Here is a 16,129-nt window from a genome sequence, read left to right as displayed (position 1 = left end):
GTGACGGGGCTCCTTGGATATGCACGTTCTTGCGATCCAAGGAGTTTGACGTATGTGAAGAGAGATGTGACGGACTCAACAGCAAAGCTACGACAGGGCCTGTCGCAGGAAGACTTGGAGTTGACTGTTGAGTACTTCAAGAGAAGGAAAGTATATGACTGAAAATTATTTTTTGCAAAACAAGTGGATGTCGATGGAGTATTCAGGTCTAGGTTGATGGAACGACAAGAGCATTAATACCCAAAGTACAGAGATTATGTGTTTTTGGGACATAACTTTCTGCACAATCATTACAACTTGGCGACTGCGCCGATTGCTGGGACAAACAAGAGCTGCAGATACGAAAAAAAAGGTATGGTGAGTGATAAACCGGGAATAAGCAAGAGTGAAAACAGGTCTGAACCTCGGGCAACCGAGGAAGCCAACATCATGGACGCCGGTGAAGCAAAGAGGACGCGGACGACCAGCAACATCACCGACAAAACTGGAGGAAGCCCGTACAGTAAGGCCATGTTTGGAACTTCCCCGCTCCGTGGAGTTGAGGAGCTGGGTTTTGGCAGCTCTGTCTAGTTAAGCTAAAGTATGATCTGCTCCGGGAGCGGAGTTAAAGGAGCCGAAAGAAACTGAACGCAGCCTAAATGGGTGCAAGAAGGCCCCACCATGCGCGGTGCGTGGGGTGCAATGCAAGATGGCATACGCAAACAGAAGGCAGCCGGAATAAGAGGAGAAAGAAATGTATTGGACACCACCCCACACACAACACAAACACACTTAAAGAGACGACAACAAAAAACACCCAAAACGACACCAACGAGCCACTGGCCGACAGAACCAGAAACACACGGTCCCAGGGACAGCGTCAAGGCCAAAGAGAGACGCCGCGGTGAATAAATCAGGATACGGTCCGGGCAGAAAAAGGCTGGGTTAGGCGTGTTGAACATGTGTACATGTACGTAGGTCTGGATTTCGTATGCAGTACCTGCAATGTCTGTCTCTCTCTCTATGTACGTGTATCTTAGGAAATAAGATACCGGTCGCACCCCTTGTATCTATATATATGTGCCCAGTGCACGATCAATGAGATATCGATGCATCAAATCACGCAATTGCGCCGTCGCCTGGGACGCAGTATGTGCTCCAAAATGGGCTGGAGGATTGGGAATACCAAACCTCAGATGGCTGAATGTGGCCATGCAAGCTAGGTGGCCATGGCTTCAACGGGTGGACTCGAGCAGGCCTTGGAGTGAGTTCACAATTAAAGTTCCAACGAATGCACAACTTTTGTTCCAGGCAGCCACCAAGAGCGAGGCGCATTGTGGAGGAAACACCCTTTTTTGGGAAGAGCGTTGGATCAATGAGATGAGGGTACAGGAGATAGCACCAACTATATACGGCATGATCCCTCGACGCGTCAGATTTATGAAGCATGTGGCATCGACCATTGAGGATGGTTCTTGGGCTATGGATGTCGGCCCGGACCTTGGAGAGCAAGCCTTGAGGGAATTCTTATCCCTATGGCTGTGCGTGCACACGTGGGAGCCGGAGGTGGATGTCTTGATATGATAGCATGGTCAGACGAACAGACGCTACTCGGTGAGGTCGCATATGCGGCAGGGTTTTGGGGCCAAGAGGTGGCACCTATGGCGGAGCTGACCTGGACATCCCGGCCCCCCTCTAACTGCAAGTTCTTCACTTGGCTAGCACTACGAGATCGGTGCTGGACCTCGGATAGACTTGCACGAAGAGGGTTACCGCATCAGGACGCTTGCCCTCTTTGCGACCAGGAGGAGGAAACGATCAACCATGTGCTGCTAACATGTGTGTTCGCTAGATCCATATGGGCTGTGGTTTGTGAGGCATTGGGCAAGCTGGATTGGACACCGACGGCGCAAGACACGCTTGACATTTGGCTTCGGGATAAGCAAGGTCCGAATAACCTGCGGCGCAAGGATCTTCATACTATCTTCATTCTCACTATTTGGGAGTTGTGGAAGCATCGCAATGCCATTTTGTTCGAGGGAGCATCCCCTTTGATGGATGTGCTTATTGCTAGGGTCAAGTCCGAAGGGAAGATATGGTCGCTAGCCGGCAAGTTCAAAGGGGACATTGAACCCTTCTTTGGTAGCTTAGAGAGGTGGGCACGTAGGGAAGGATAATTGTAACAGAAACTTTGTAAAAACATGGTGGAGGCAATCTTTGCCTTTCTTCTTTAATATATAATATGCACGCTCGTGCATATTCGAGAAAAAAATCACTTCTACATGGTATCTATCGCAAGTCGATCCTCTCGCTTCCGCCTACCTTAGCCGTCGCCGCTGTCGCCGCGATCTGCCGCCGCCGCCGCCCTACAACGCCGCCGCTACCACCTCCCCGCGCGTCCTCCCCTCCCCGCCGCGCCGCCCTCCCGCCGCGCCACGCCACTCACACCGCCGTGCCGCCCTTCTTCCGCTGCGCTGCCCCCTTCCCCCAACCCTAGCCGCCATGTCGTCCAACACCTCATCCATCTCCAACCACTTCGCCGTGGATCCTGCTGAAATCCGCGACATCAACGTCCACGCACGCGTCCCCGTCGTCCTCGATGCCTCCAACTCCACGTACTTTGCGTGGAAGACGTACTTCTTGTTGCTTTCCACGAGAACAACCTCGTGGATCATGTTGACGACACTGTTGACTCCCGCGCCATGGTGGACGACCCTGAGTGGACCGCGATCGACGCCACAATCATCTGGTGGTTCTTCACTACCATCTCCAAGGACCTGTTTCACACGGTCGTGAGCGCTGGCGACGACGCCCGCGCCATGTGGGTTAAGCTGAACGACCTCTTCACCGACAACAAGCTTCAGCGCCGCATTTTTTTGCAGCAGGATTTTTTTGACTGTCACCAGGATGAACAGTACATTGATGACTACTGCCACCGCCTGAAGACGTTGGCGGATGAGCTCCGCGACATCGGCGCCAAGGTTGATGACTACCTCCTCCTCAGCATGCTCACCGCCGGCCTCAACGAGGACTTCGGCAACGCCGCCTCCAACCTCACTTTGATGCCGGATCCCTCCATCCCCAAGTTCGTGGCATACTTGCGGTTGGAGGAGCGCCGGATGAAGGGGGTCAAGAAGCGTGTGCAGCATCACGCCCTCGCCGCTGGCACCTCCCGCGGCGCCCTGATGACCCACAAGTATAGGGGATCTATCGTAGTACTTTCGATAAGTAAGAGTGTTGAACCCAACGAGGAGCAGAAGGAAATGACAAGCGGTTTTCAGTAAGGTATTCTCTGCAAGCACTGAAATTATCGGTAACAGATAGTTTTGTGATAAGGTAATTTGTAACGGGTAACAAGTAACAAAAGTAAACAAGGTGCAACAAGGTGGCCCAATCCTTTTTGTAGAAAAGGTCAAGCCTGGACAAACTCTTATATAAAGGAAAACGCTCCCGAGGACACGTGGGAATTATCATCAAGCTAGTTTTCCTCATGCTCATAGGATTCACGTTCATTACTTTGGTAATTTTATATGTGGGTGGACCAGTGCTTGGATACCTCCCTTCCTTGGACAAGCATCCCACTTATGATTAACCCCTCTCGCAAACATCCGTAACTACGAAAGAAGAATTAAGGTAAACCTAACCATAGCATGAAACATGTGGATCCAAATCAACCCCTTACGAAGCAACGCATAAACTAGGGTTTAAGCTTCTGTCACTCTAGCAACCCATCAGCTACTTATTACTTCCCAATGCCTTCCTCTAGGCCCAAACAATGGTGAAGTGTCATGTAGTGGACGTTCACATAACACCACTAGAGGAAAGACAACATACATCTCATCAAAATATCGAACGAATACCAAATTCACATGACTACTTATAACAAGACTTCTCCCATGTCCTCAGGAACAAACGTAACTACTCACAAAGCATATTCATGTTCATAATCAAAGGGGTATTAATATGCATAAAGGATCTGAACATATGATCTTCCACCGAATAAACCAACTAGCATCAACTACAAGGAGTAATCAACACTACTAGCAACCCACAGGTACCAATATGAGGTTTTGAGACAAAGATCTGATACAAGAGATGAACTAGGGTTTGAGAGGAGATAGTGCTGGTGAAGATGTTGATGGAGATGGACCCCCTGCCGATGAGAGGACCAATGGTGATGACGAGGGTGACGATTTTCCCCTCCCGAAGGGATGTTTCCCCGACAGAACAGCTCCGCCGGAGCCCTAGATTTGTTCCGCCAAGGTTCCGCCTCGAGACGGTGGCGTTTCATCCTGAAAACTTCCTTATGATTTTTTCCAGGGCAAAAGACACCTTATACCAGAAGATGGGCATCGAGGGGCTTCCAGGTGGCCCACGAGGCAGGGGGCGCGCCCAGGGGGTAGGGGCGCCTCCCACCCTCGTGGACAGTGGGTGACCCCCTCTAGTGCTTTCTTCGCTCAATATTTTTAATATATTCCAAAAGTGACTTTCGTGGAGTTTCAGGACTTTTGGAGTTGTGCAGAATAGGTCTCTAATATTTGCTCCTTTTCCAGCCCAGAATCCAGTTGTCGGCATTCTCCCTCTTCATGTAAACCTTGTAAAATAAAAGAAAAAGGCATAAGTATTGTGACATAATGTGAAGTAACAACCCATATTGCAATAAGTATCGATATAAAAGCATGATGCAAAATGGACGTATCAACTCCCCCAAGCTTAGACCTCGATTGTCCTCAAGCGGAAGCCGATATCGAAAAATATGTCCACATGTTTAGAGATAGAGGTGTCGATAAACTAAAATGTGGACATGAGGACATCATAATCATTCTTAGAACGACAATATATATATATATATATATATATATATATATATATATATATATATTGTCATATGATTTCTTATGCTAAAAGTAACAATCTATTCACAATGTCAAGTATGAGTCAGAAACTTCATTGAAAACTAGCAAACTATAATCTCAGTCATTGAAGCAATTGCAATTTATCATAACATCGGAAAGAGTCAAATATAAGAGATTTTAAACAAGTCCACATACTCAACTATCATTTAGTCTTTCACAATTTGTAACACTCACGCAATACTTATGGGTATGAAGTTTTAATCGGACACAGAGAAAGATAGGGGCTTATAGTTTCGCCTCCCAACCTTTTACCTCAAGGGTAATGTCAACAATAATATTTTATGAGGGGGAAAGGCAAGCTCAATGTTGTGGTACTAAGTCTGACAGTAAGAATAGGGGGTACGTATGAGGAGGCAAGGCCCTAGCTACAGCGACGGTGTACACACGAGCTTTACGAGTTCAGGCCCCTCTTGGAGGAGGTAAAAGCCCTACGTCTTGGGGCCCTGAGGCGGTCGATTGTAATATGGATGTGTGTGTTACAGGGGGTGCGAACCCTTCTCCCAAAGGAGGGGGTGGCTTATATAGAGTGCGCCAGGACCCCAGCCCACCTCCATTACAGGGGTTCAATGTACATTAAGACAGGGTGCTACTGGTAACGCCAGCTATAAAGTGTATTTAATGACATTTAAGACTACGGAGTGAACGCCTGACCGTTGCCGTCTTGAGTGACCCCTGATCTCCTGCGGGTCGAGTGGTTTCTTGTATAGTCGAATGACTTGGTCTTGGTCGAGTGAATCTTAGGAGTGAGGGGTATCCGAGTGAGATGATTCGTCGAGTGGATTGCACTCAACGACTCCAGTTGATACCCTCTTCTGTTCTTTGAATGTCTTTGCTTCTATGGTAGTGACCTTGGGTGGGGTGTATAGGTCAGGCCTATGACCCTACCCTAGGTCTATGCCATTGTCATTAGTCCCCGAATGGATTGAGGACCGAGTGGAAAGAGGGTTGAAGTTGGTCCTGCCTGGGCTCTCGTGCTTCACAAGTATCCAAGCTGGATTGGAGGCTTACGCTGAAACTTCGGCTTTGTTTCAGTCGCCTTGATCGATTCAGAAGTTGTCGAGTGGAATCATGCTGGTACTCGTTGAGTGTTGCTTCGATGAAAAATCTTCGGCGCGATTGGTTACTACAGATCCCGGATCTCACGGGATTCGAAAATTTGGGGAAGCACGCGAGGCGGAGCGCGCCGTAGTAAGCGGGATGGATAGACAGGGGCGCCTCGATTTCTGCGCCACCTTTTTCACCATGTACCTGGGGTGCGACTGTTGCTGGATTTGACAGGATTGCTCGGGCCCATTCGTCAGCCACTCGGAAGTGGGTCCTTAAAAGGCATCGGGGCCGAGGCGTCAGCACTTTGCGCCCTCAATCCCCTTCTTCTTTCTCCGCTTCTCCACTGCATCTTCTTTCGCCCTCGACACCGCCATCCCGCTAGTGCACCGCCCGCCACCATGGTGAAGGACAATATGGCGGCCCTGGAGCGTGCAAAAAAGGCGACGGGGGCAGCGAAAGGAAAGAAAATGAATCGGGTGTCGTCGTTGAGGTCTGCATTGTGCCAGGTTGGATCCAGGGCGATTGGATCTGATCTTTGCTCTGGCAAGAGGATCTGGAAGAGCTGGCCACCTCCGGTTTGATCATTTCCGGGGCCGTGAGATTGCCGGAGGGGGAGACGGAGCCTCAGCCGCGGTCGGGTGAGTGTGTCCTGCTTGCTACCCATGTTGACCGTGGCTTCTCTCTCCCTCCGCATCCTTTTTCCGGGGTTTCTTGAACTTTTTCGGTGCTCAGCTCCACCACTTCTCTCCCAACACTATCACGTACCTCGCCGCGTTTGTGTCAATGTGTGAGAATTTCTTGGGTTGTCGACTGGACTAGGGTCTTTTCAAACACATCTTCACAATCCGCTCTCAGACCGTGAAGAAGGCGAATTCGAGTGACGAGAGGACGCACGTGATCCAGATGTGCGGGGGTCTAGGGATCCAGATGAGGAAGAGGAGCGCTTTCCCTCCCATGTCACTTCCCGAGTCGGTCAGGGGCTGGCAGTCGACCTGGTTCTACTGCCAGGATATTGCGACCCCCGGTCAGTCGACCGGTCTTCTCCCTTTTTCCTTAGGTCGTGCCCAGCAACCTTCTTCTCTGACTGTGACCACAGCGGAGAGAGTGGAAACGAACATGTTGGTTGAGAGGGTAGTCCAGTTGGTCCGCCAGGGTGTAACTGGCATGGATTTGTTGGAGGTGTTTCTCAGTCAACGCATCCAGTCGCTCTAAGCTTGTGACCACTCGATGTGGATGTACTCGGGAGCCAACGACACCGCTCGGGTTCACCCAGAGGAGGTTACGGATGAGAAGGTGGCCCTGTGGCTGAAGGGCATTACAGGAAACAAGGATAACCCCAGGGGAGCTAGGAGAGTCGATCCATTCGACACCAACAACCAGCCAGACAAGGTCTGATCTTCGCCACCGAGTGTACTTCAATCTGTCTTGCAACTGTTTCTGAATCTGGCTGATATTTGATTGACTTCTTGTCTTGTAGGTTTATACTGAGATGTACTCAATGCCCAATGGTGAACAAACCCTGGAGCAAGACCAGGAGGGAGAGGACAGCGCAGAAGAGAGCGGCGACTGGCAATCTCCAGAATATGACGACGAGGAAGAAAGTGATGAGTCGGACGATGAAGAGGTACTTGAATCACCACCTCGCTCAGAGCGTCGATCCAAGCAACTCGAAGATCCAGCGGGCGGGCGCGGCAAGACCGTGGCTCCGAGTACCCAAGCACACAAGCGCACTCGGACTTCGACTCCGGAGTCGACGGAGAAGGTCGCCAAGCAACCCAAGGTCGCCCCTTTGAAGCCTCGAAAGACCTTGCCCAAGATCAAGATGGACGTTCATGTTGCCTCTGGGTGAGTGCTCTATCTTTCTGCGTTTTCTTCTACCGACTCATACTTCTGCTCTGACCGAGTGGATTATGAACTTTTTCAGTGCTGCAACTTCTGCGACTTCCATGGACGTTGACAAGGCCCTAGGTGATGAGGAGGCTGATGACGCGGCCACTTCCAAAGTTGGTACGCTCTGGCCAACTTGAATTTATTCTGCCGACTGGGTTGTTGGTCGATTGAACTCTTAAGGTTGCTTTTTGTTGCAGCTCCACGGGACGTCATTGAGCTTCCGGATGAAGAAGAAGAAGTGCCTCTGAGAGAGAGGAGAAGGAGGGACAGGGCCTCAAGCGGGAGGGCGACCGAGGGTCAGGTGCCTCAGTCGACATCGGTGCCTGAGATAGTGGTCTAGCGATCTGGAGATCCGGCTCGGGCCAACGTTACCTTTGCCAATCCGCTGTCGACTGACCGTCCTTCGGTGTCGACTGCTCAGTCTCTGCCGCTCCCGTACAACTCCATGCGTCAGACCCTGTGACTGCTCCGATTGTACTCCGTCATCGCTCTTCGTTGCATATCATACTCCAGATGACCCGGCGAGTGCCGTCAGGGAAGCCCTTCTTCAGGCAAACCTCATGATGGAGCAGATGAAGGTAGTGCACAAGGCCAGCCAGGTTGCCTACAATGCCAGCACTGCTCTGCAAGCCAATGTCAAGGTTAGTTGGATTCCAACTGGTCTCTTAACTGGAGGTAGTTGCAATTGTTGCTTCGTTGTCCGTGAGGTGTCCTTGGATGAGCGTTTTGGAACCTTTTATGTGTTGGAAATATGCCCTAGAGGCAATAATAAAAGTATTATTATTATATTTCCTTGTTCATGATAATTGTCTTTTATTCATGCTATAACTGTATTATCCGGAAATCGTAATACATGTGTGAATACATAGACCACAATATGTCCCTAGTGAGCCTCTAGTTAACTAGCTCGTTGTGATCAACAGATAGTCATGGTTTCCTGGCTATGGACATTGGATGTCGTTGATAACGGGATCACATCATTAGGAGAATGATGTGATGGACAAGACCCAATCCTAAGACTAGCACAAAGATCGTGTAGTTCGTTTGCTAGAGCTTTGCCAATGTCAAGTATCTCTTCCTTTGACCATGAGATCGTGTAACTCCTGGATACCGTAGGAGTGCTTTTGGTGTATCAAACGTCACAACGTAACTGGGTGACTATAAAGGTGCACTACAGGTATCTCCGAAAGTATCTATTGTTTTATGCGGATCGAGACTGGGATTTGTCACTCCGTGAAAACGGAGAGGTATCTCTGGGCCCACTCGGTAGGACATCATCACATGCGCAATGTGACCAAGGAGTTGATCACGGGATGATGTGTTACGGAACGAGTAAAGTGACTTGCCGGTAACGAGATTGAACAAGGTATTGGATACCGACGATCGAATCTCGGGCAAGTAACATACCGATAGACAAAGGGAATTGAATACGGGATTGATTAAGTCCTTGACATCGTGGTTCATCCGATGAGATCATCGTGGAACATGTGGGAGCCAACATGGGTATCCAGATCCTGCTGTTGGTTATTGACCGGAGAACGTCTCGGTCATGTCTACATGTCTCCCGAACCCGTAGGGTCTACACACTTAAGGTTCGATGACGCTAGGGTTATAAAGGAAGCTTGTATGTGGTTACCGAATGTTGTTCGGAGTCCCGGATGAGATCCCGGACGTCACGAGGAGCTCCGGAATGGTCCGGAGGTAAATATTTATATATAGGAAGTCCTGTTTCGGCCATCGGGACAAGTTTCGGGGTCATCGGTATTGTACCGGGACCACCGGAAGGGTCCCGGGGGCCCACCGGGTGGGGCCACCTGCCCCGGGGGGCCACATGGGCTGTAGGGGGTGCGCCTTGGCCTACATGGGCCAAGGGCACCAGCCCCAAGAGGCCCATGCGCCTAGGGAACCCTAGAGGGAAGAGTCCTCAAAGGGGAAGGCACCTCCGAGGTGCCTTGGGGAGGATGGACTCCTTCCCCCCTCTTGGCCGCACCCCAAAACCCATCTAGGGCTGGCCGCCGCCCCTAGGGGGTGGGAAAACCCTAAAGGGGGCGCAGCCCCCTTCCCCCCTATATATATTGAGGCATGGGGCTGCCCATAACACGCGATTTGATCTCTCGTTGGTGCAGCCCTGCCTCTCCCTCCTCCTCCTCTCCCATGGTGCTTAGCGAAGCCCTGCTGGATTGCCACGCTCCTCCATCACCACCACGCCGTTGTGCTGCTGCTGGATGGAGTCTTCCTCAACCTCTCCCTCTCTCCTTGCTGGATCAAGGCGTGGGAGACGTCACCGGGCTGTACGTGTGTTGAACGCGGAGGTGCCGTCCGTTCGGCACTTGATCATCGGTGATCTGAATCACGACGAGTACGACTCCATCAACCCCGTTCACTTGAACGCTTCCGCTTAGCGATCTACAAGGGTATGTAGATGCACTCCCCTTTCTACTCGTTGCTGGTCTCTCCATAGATAGATCTTGGTGTTACGTAGGAAAATTTTGAATTTCTGCTACGTTCCCCAACATTATGTGCATCTATCATGGGTCTGCATTTCGCATCCAATCACCCACTGGGGTGTTTCTGACTTAGAGTTGAATAGTTCTTCCACTTGAGTCGACCAGGTTGAGTCGAGTGTTTTCCTAAACCAGTGGGGGCACGTAGAGTGCACCCACTAGGTGTAGTCCCCGAGACCGCGGTCGACTGCTGGTAGTCGGCTGGGGTCTGAGAATATCTTTTTTTTAATCACGCTGGGCAGACCATGCCGAGTGTAAAACCGGACCAATGGGGGCACGCCAAGTGCACCCACTGGGTGTAGTCCCCGAGACTACTGTTGAATGTTTGATTCAGTGGTAGTCTTAGAGCAACTTTCGCTGTGATTGACTTTTGTTTTTGTCGACTGACATATCTTATTTGCAGACTGCAGAAGTCTTGTGATCTTGGAGCCCAATTTTCTGAACTGGAGAAGAAGCAGATCAGCCTCAACTTTGATCTGGAACTGGCCAAGAAGAACCTCAAGAAGGCCCAGGACGAAGCAACTACCATGGGAGGTAAACATTCCTCGACTGTCCACCTTATGACTCTCTCTCTCTTTTTTAGTCTCTTTGAACCGAGTGACTCCACTCGAACAGATGTGCATAGTGAAAACCGTTAACTCCAAGCGTGTCTGAAGAATGCTATTTCTTTAGAGAAAATGAAGCAGGCTCTAGAGAAGAAGGATCAAGATCTTGCCGCAGCCCAGAAGGAGGCGCGAGAGAAAACGACACTTGCGGACAAGAAGTTGGCCTCAGTCAACAAGTTGGAAGAGGAGAACTACAAGTTGAAGATTGTTGTTCCTGAAGCCAACCAGGAGGTTGCACGACTGAAGAAGGAGAAGGAAAGCTTGACTGACGAAGTTGGAAGTCTCAAGGCCAAGAAGGGTGAATTGGAGTCTTATCTAGGGCAGCTTGCTGCGAAGTTGGTCTTGAAGCTTGAAGGTATTTCCTCTTGTTCGACTGATTTGTTGATGTCGACTAACACGTCTTGTTAAACCGTCGACTCACTGCTTTTCCGACTATGCAAAACTTTGTGAAGACTTCAAAGTAGAAACTGGGCGGGTCGAGACAGGTCTTGACCCCATAAACTCTCCTGTCAAAGATGATGTTGCAATGAATGTGCTGCGGTTGGAGTCTCGTTTGGACAGTGTTGTGGATTATCTCGCTCGTCTGAAGGTGGCAATGACGCGGATTGACGCTGAACTCTGGCCTCAGACGGAACTCTCACAGGATCTCAAGTCTCTGATGACTCGACTAAATCAAATCCTTGGTTGAGTGCTGGAATGGAAGAAGTCATCTGCTTGTTGTGGCGCCGACGTTGCTCTGTCATTGGTCCGAGTACACTGCAAGGATGTCAGGGAAGACAAGCTGGCGGATCTCAAGGTTGCCAACGCCAAAAAGCTCAGCTTCGAGTCTTTATGGACACCTTCCTTGATGCCGCCACTCGCATCGCAGACAGCATCGACCTTGACAGCTTTTGCGATCCAGCAAGTCCTCCTCCTACCGAGTGAACAAACATTATGCCCCACCTTTATTTGCCTCGGAATGCCGAGTGGTTATGTAACCGTTAAACTCTTTCAGGCTTGATGTCTAAGTACTTCTGTCTGTTGCAGTTCTGAACTTTTACGGGATTTATCTGAACTTGGTTTTCCTTGAATATGATGGCTTTGCCTTTGTCGCTTTTGAATGTCTTTCGATTCCGAGTGAACTTGATCTTTTCACCTTTTGTCGAATGGCTCAGACGATGTGTTCAATCGACACCTCGTCGTCCTTGCAGATCGGGATGGAGCGTACATTGTACTTGTGATGCAGCCCTGACGCTGTGTTCAGTCGACACCTCGTCGTCCTTACGGACCGGGATGGGCCGCACATTGTACTTGTGGCGTAGCTCAGAGGATCTTTGTGAGTTACGCGAGTACGGGGTCGCAGCTAAGCCCCCGAGTGGGAGGATTTCTCTCCACTCGGAAAGTTTTTTAACTTAGGCGAATCAGGTTCGCGGCTAAGCTCCCGAGTGGGAGGATTGCTCTCCACTCAGAGTGTTTTTAACTTAGGCGAGTACGGGGTCGCAGCTAAGCTCCCGAGTGGAAGGATTGCTCTCCACTTGGAGTGTTTTTAACTTAGGCGAGTACGGGGTCGCAGCTAAGCCCCCGAGTGGGAGGATTGCTCTCCACTTGGAATGTTTTAACTTAGGCGAGTACGGGGTCGCAGCTACGCCCCTGAGTGGGAGGATTGCTCTCCACTCGGAATGTTTTTTAACTTAGGCGAATCAGGTTCGCGGCTAAGCCACCAACTGGGGGATTCAGACACAAATGATTACGGGGAATCAATCATTAAGATACTGTAAAAATCTTGTCTTTGGTAAGAAAACTGAAGTACTCTTATTACAACTCGTCGGGTCGAGTGATTTTAGGTATAGAAAGGATGAAGCAGCTCTACGTTCCATGCGCGTGGCTCGTCCATATTCTTGGCTACGTTGTAGATGTGGTACGCTCCATTGTGAAGCACCTTGGTGATGATGAAGGGACCTTCCCAGGCCGGAGCAAGCTTGTGAGGCCGTTTCTGATCCACTCGGAGCACAAGGTCTCCTTCCTGAAATGCTCGACCTCTGACATTACGGGCATGGAATCGACGCAGATCTTGCTGATAGATGGTCGACCGAATCAAAGCCATCTCGTGTTCCTCTTCCAGGAGATCAACTGCATCTTCGCGCGCCTGCTCCGCTTCAGCTTCTGAGAAGGGTTCCACTCGGGGGCATTGTGCAGCAAGTCACTCGGAAGCACAGCCTGATACGTCTCCAACGTATCTATAATTTTTTATTGTTCCATGCTATTATATTACCCATTTTGGATGTTTAATGGGCTTTACTATACACTTTTATATTATTTTCGGGACTAACCTATTAACTGGAGGCCCAACCCAAATTGCTGTTTTTTTTGCCTATTTCAGTGTTTCGCAGAAAAGGAATATCAAACGGAGTCCAAACGGAATGAAACCTTCGAGAGAGTTATTTTTGGAAAAAACGCAATCCAGGAGACTTGGAGTGGACGTCAAGGAGAAAACAAGGCGGCCACGAGGTAGGGAGGCGCGCCCCCACCCTCGTGGGCCCCTCGTGGCTCCCCTGACCGACTTCTTTCGCCTATATATACCCATATACCCTGAAAACATCGTGGAGCACCACGAAACCCTATTTCCACCTCCGCAACCTTCTGTACCCGTGAGATCCCATCTTGGGGCCTTTTCCGGCGCTCCGCCGAAGGGGGAATCGATCACGGAGGGCTTCTACATCAACACCATAGCCTCTCCGATGAAGTGGGAGTAGTTTACCACAGACCTGCGGGTCCATAGTTATTAACTAGATGGCTTCTTCTCTCTCTTTGGATCTCAATACAAAGTTCTCCTCGATCTTCTTTGAGATCTATTCAATGTAGTTCTTTTTGCGGTGTGTTTGTTGTGATCCGATGAATTGTGGGTTTATGATCAAGATTATCTATGAGAAATATTTGAATCTCCTCTGATTTTTTTATGTATGATTGGTTATCTTTGCAAGTCTCTTCGAATTATCAGTTTGGTTTGGCCTACGAGATTGATCTTTCTTGCAATGGGAGAAGTGCTTAGCTTTGGGTTCAATCTTGCGGTGTACTTTCCCAGTGACAGCAGGGGCAACAAGGCACGTATTGTATTGTTGCCATCGAGGATAAAAAGATGGGGTTTATATCATATTGCTTGAGTTTATCCCTCTACATGATGTCATCTTTCTTAATAGGTTACTCTATTCTTATGAACTTAATACTCTAGATGCATGCTGGATAGCGGTCGATGTGTGGAGTAATAGTAGTAGATGCAGAATCGTTTCGATCTACTTGTCGCGGACGTGATGCCTATATACATGATCATGCCTAGATATTCTCATAATTATGCACTTTTCTATCAATTGCTCAATAGTAATTTGTTCACCCACCGTAATACTTATGCTATCTTAAGAGAAGCCATTAGTGAAACCTATGGCCCCCAGGTCTATTTTCCATCATATAAGTTTCCGATCTATTTTGTTTTGCAATCTTTACTTTCCTATCTATATCATAAAAATACCAAAAATATTTATCTTATTATTATCTCTATCAGATCTCACTTTTGCAAGTGGCCGTGAAGGGATTGACAACCCCTTTATCGTGTTGGTTGCAAGGTTCTTATTTTTTTGTGTAGGTATGAGGGATTTGCGTGTAGCCTCCTACTGGATTGATACCTTAGTTCCCAAAAACTGAGGGAAATACTTACGCTACTTTGCTGCATCACCCTTTCTTCTTCAAGGGAAAACCAACGCAGTGCTCAAGAGGTAGAAAGAAGGATTTCTAGCACCGTTGCCGGGGAGGTCTACGCTCAAGTCAAGACATACCAAGTACCCATCACAAACCCTTATCCCTCGTGTTATATTATTTGCCATTTGCCTCTCGTTTTCCACTCCCCTACTTCACCCTTGCCATTTTCCCCTCTTTTTCCTGTTCGCCTCTTTTTTGCTTGCTTTTTGTGTGCCTATTTTCCCTGATGGCCTCACCTAAACATGTTGATCCTCACCTTAGAAGGTTGGAAGTAATCGAAAATAACGTTAGAAGCTTTATGACTTTATAATTTGAGCATAATAATTTCTTTAGAAACGAGTTTAAAGAACAAAAAAGCTTTATGGAATACATGAATAAAGAGCTTGATGATATGTCTAAGGAATTTTATTGTTTGAAATCTCAGCTTGCTCGTCTTGAAAACTTAATAGCCCAAATTTCAGATAAGCAAGCCACCCTAGTCAATAAGAAGGGTTAGAAGGAAATAATGATGAAGATCTAAAAGTGATTGATGTGTCTCCTATTAAATCTTTGTTTTGCAATATGAATCTTGATAATGATGGGACTGGATATGAGTCAACTTTAGTTAAAAGGCGTCCCAATGATTCAGAGTTTTTAGATCTTGGTGCAAAAATTGGGAAAGTGGGATTGAAGAGGTCAAAAGTTTACATAGCAATGAACCCACTATTTTGGAATTCAAGGAATTTAATTATGATAATTGATATTTAATAGATTGTATTTTCTTGCTGCAATCCGTGTTAAATTCTCCTCATGCTTATAGTCAAAATAAAGATTTTACCAAACTCATCGTTGATGCTCTAATGCAGTCTTATGAAGAAAAACTTGAATTAGAAGTTTCTATCCCTAGAAAACTTTATGATTAGTTGGAACCTACTATTAAAATTAAAATTAAAGATCATGAATGCTATGCTTTGTGTGATTTGGGTGCTAGTGTTTCCACGATTCCAAAAACTTTGTGTGATGTGTTAGGTTTTCGTGAATTTGATGATTGCTCTTTAAACTTGCACCTTGAGGATTCCACCATTAAGAAACCTATGGGAAGGATTAATGATGTTCTTATTGTTGCAAATAGGAATTATGTGCCCGTAGATTTTATTGTTCTTGATATAGATTGCAATCTTTCATGTCCTATTATTCTTGGTAGACTTTTTCTTAGAACGATTGGTGCAATTATTGATATGAAAGAAGGAAATATTAGATTCTCATTTCCATTAAGGAAAGGCATGGAACACTTTCCTAGGGAGAAAATCAAATTACCTTATGAATCTATTATGAGAGCCACTTATGAATTGAATACCAAAGATGGCAATACTTAGATCTATTTTCGCTTTTATGCCTAGCTAGGGGCGTTAAACGATAGCGCCTGTTGGGAGGCAACCCAATTTTATTTTTGTTCTTTACTTTTTGTTCCTGTTTAGTA

This window comes from Triticum dicoccoides, chromosome 2B (genome assembly GCF_002162155.2).
Source record: "Triticum dicoccoides isolate Atlit2015 ecotype Zavitan chromosome 2B, WEW_v2.0, whole genome shotgun sequence".
Lineage (NCBI taxonomy): Eukaryota > Viridiplantae > Streptophyta > Magnoliopsida > Poales > Poaceae > Triticum > Triticum dicoccoides.
This window is presented reverse-complemented; position numbering follows the sequence as displayed.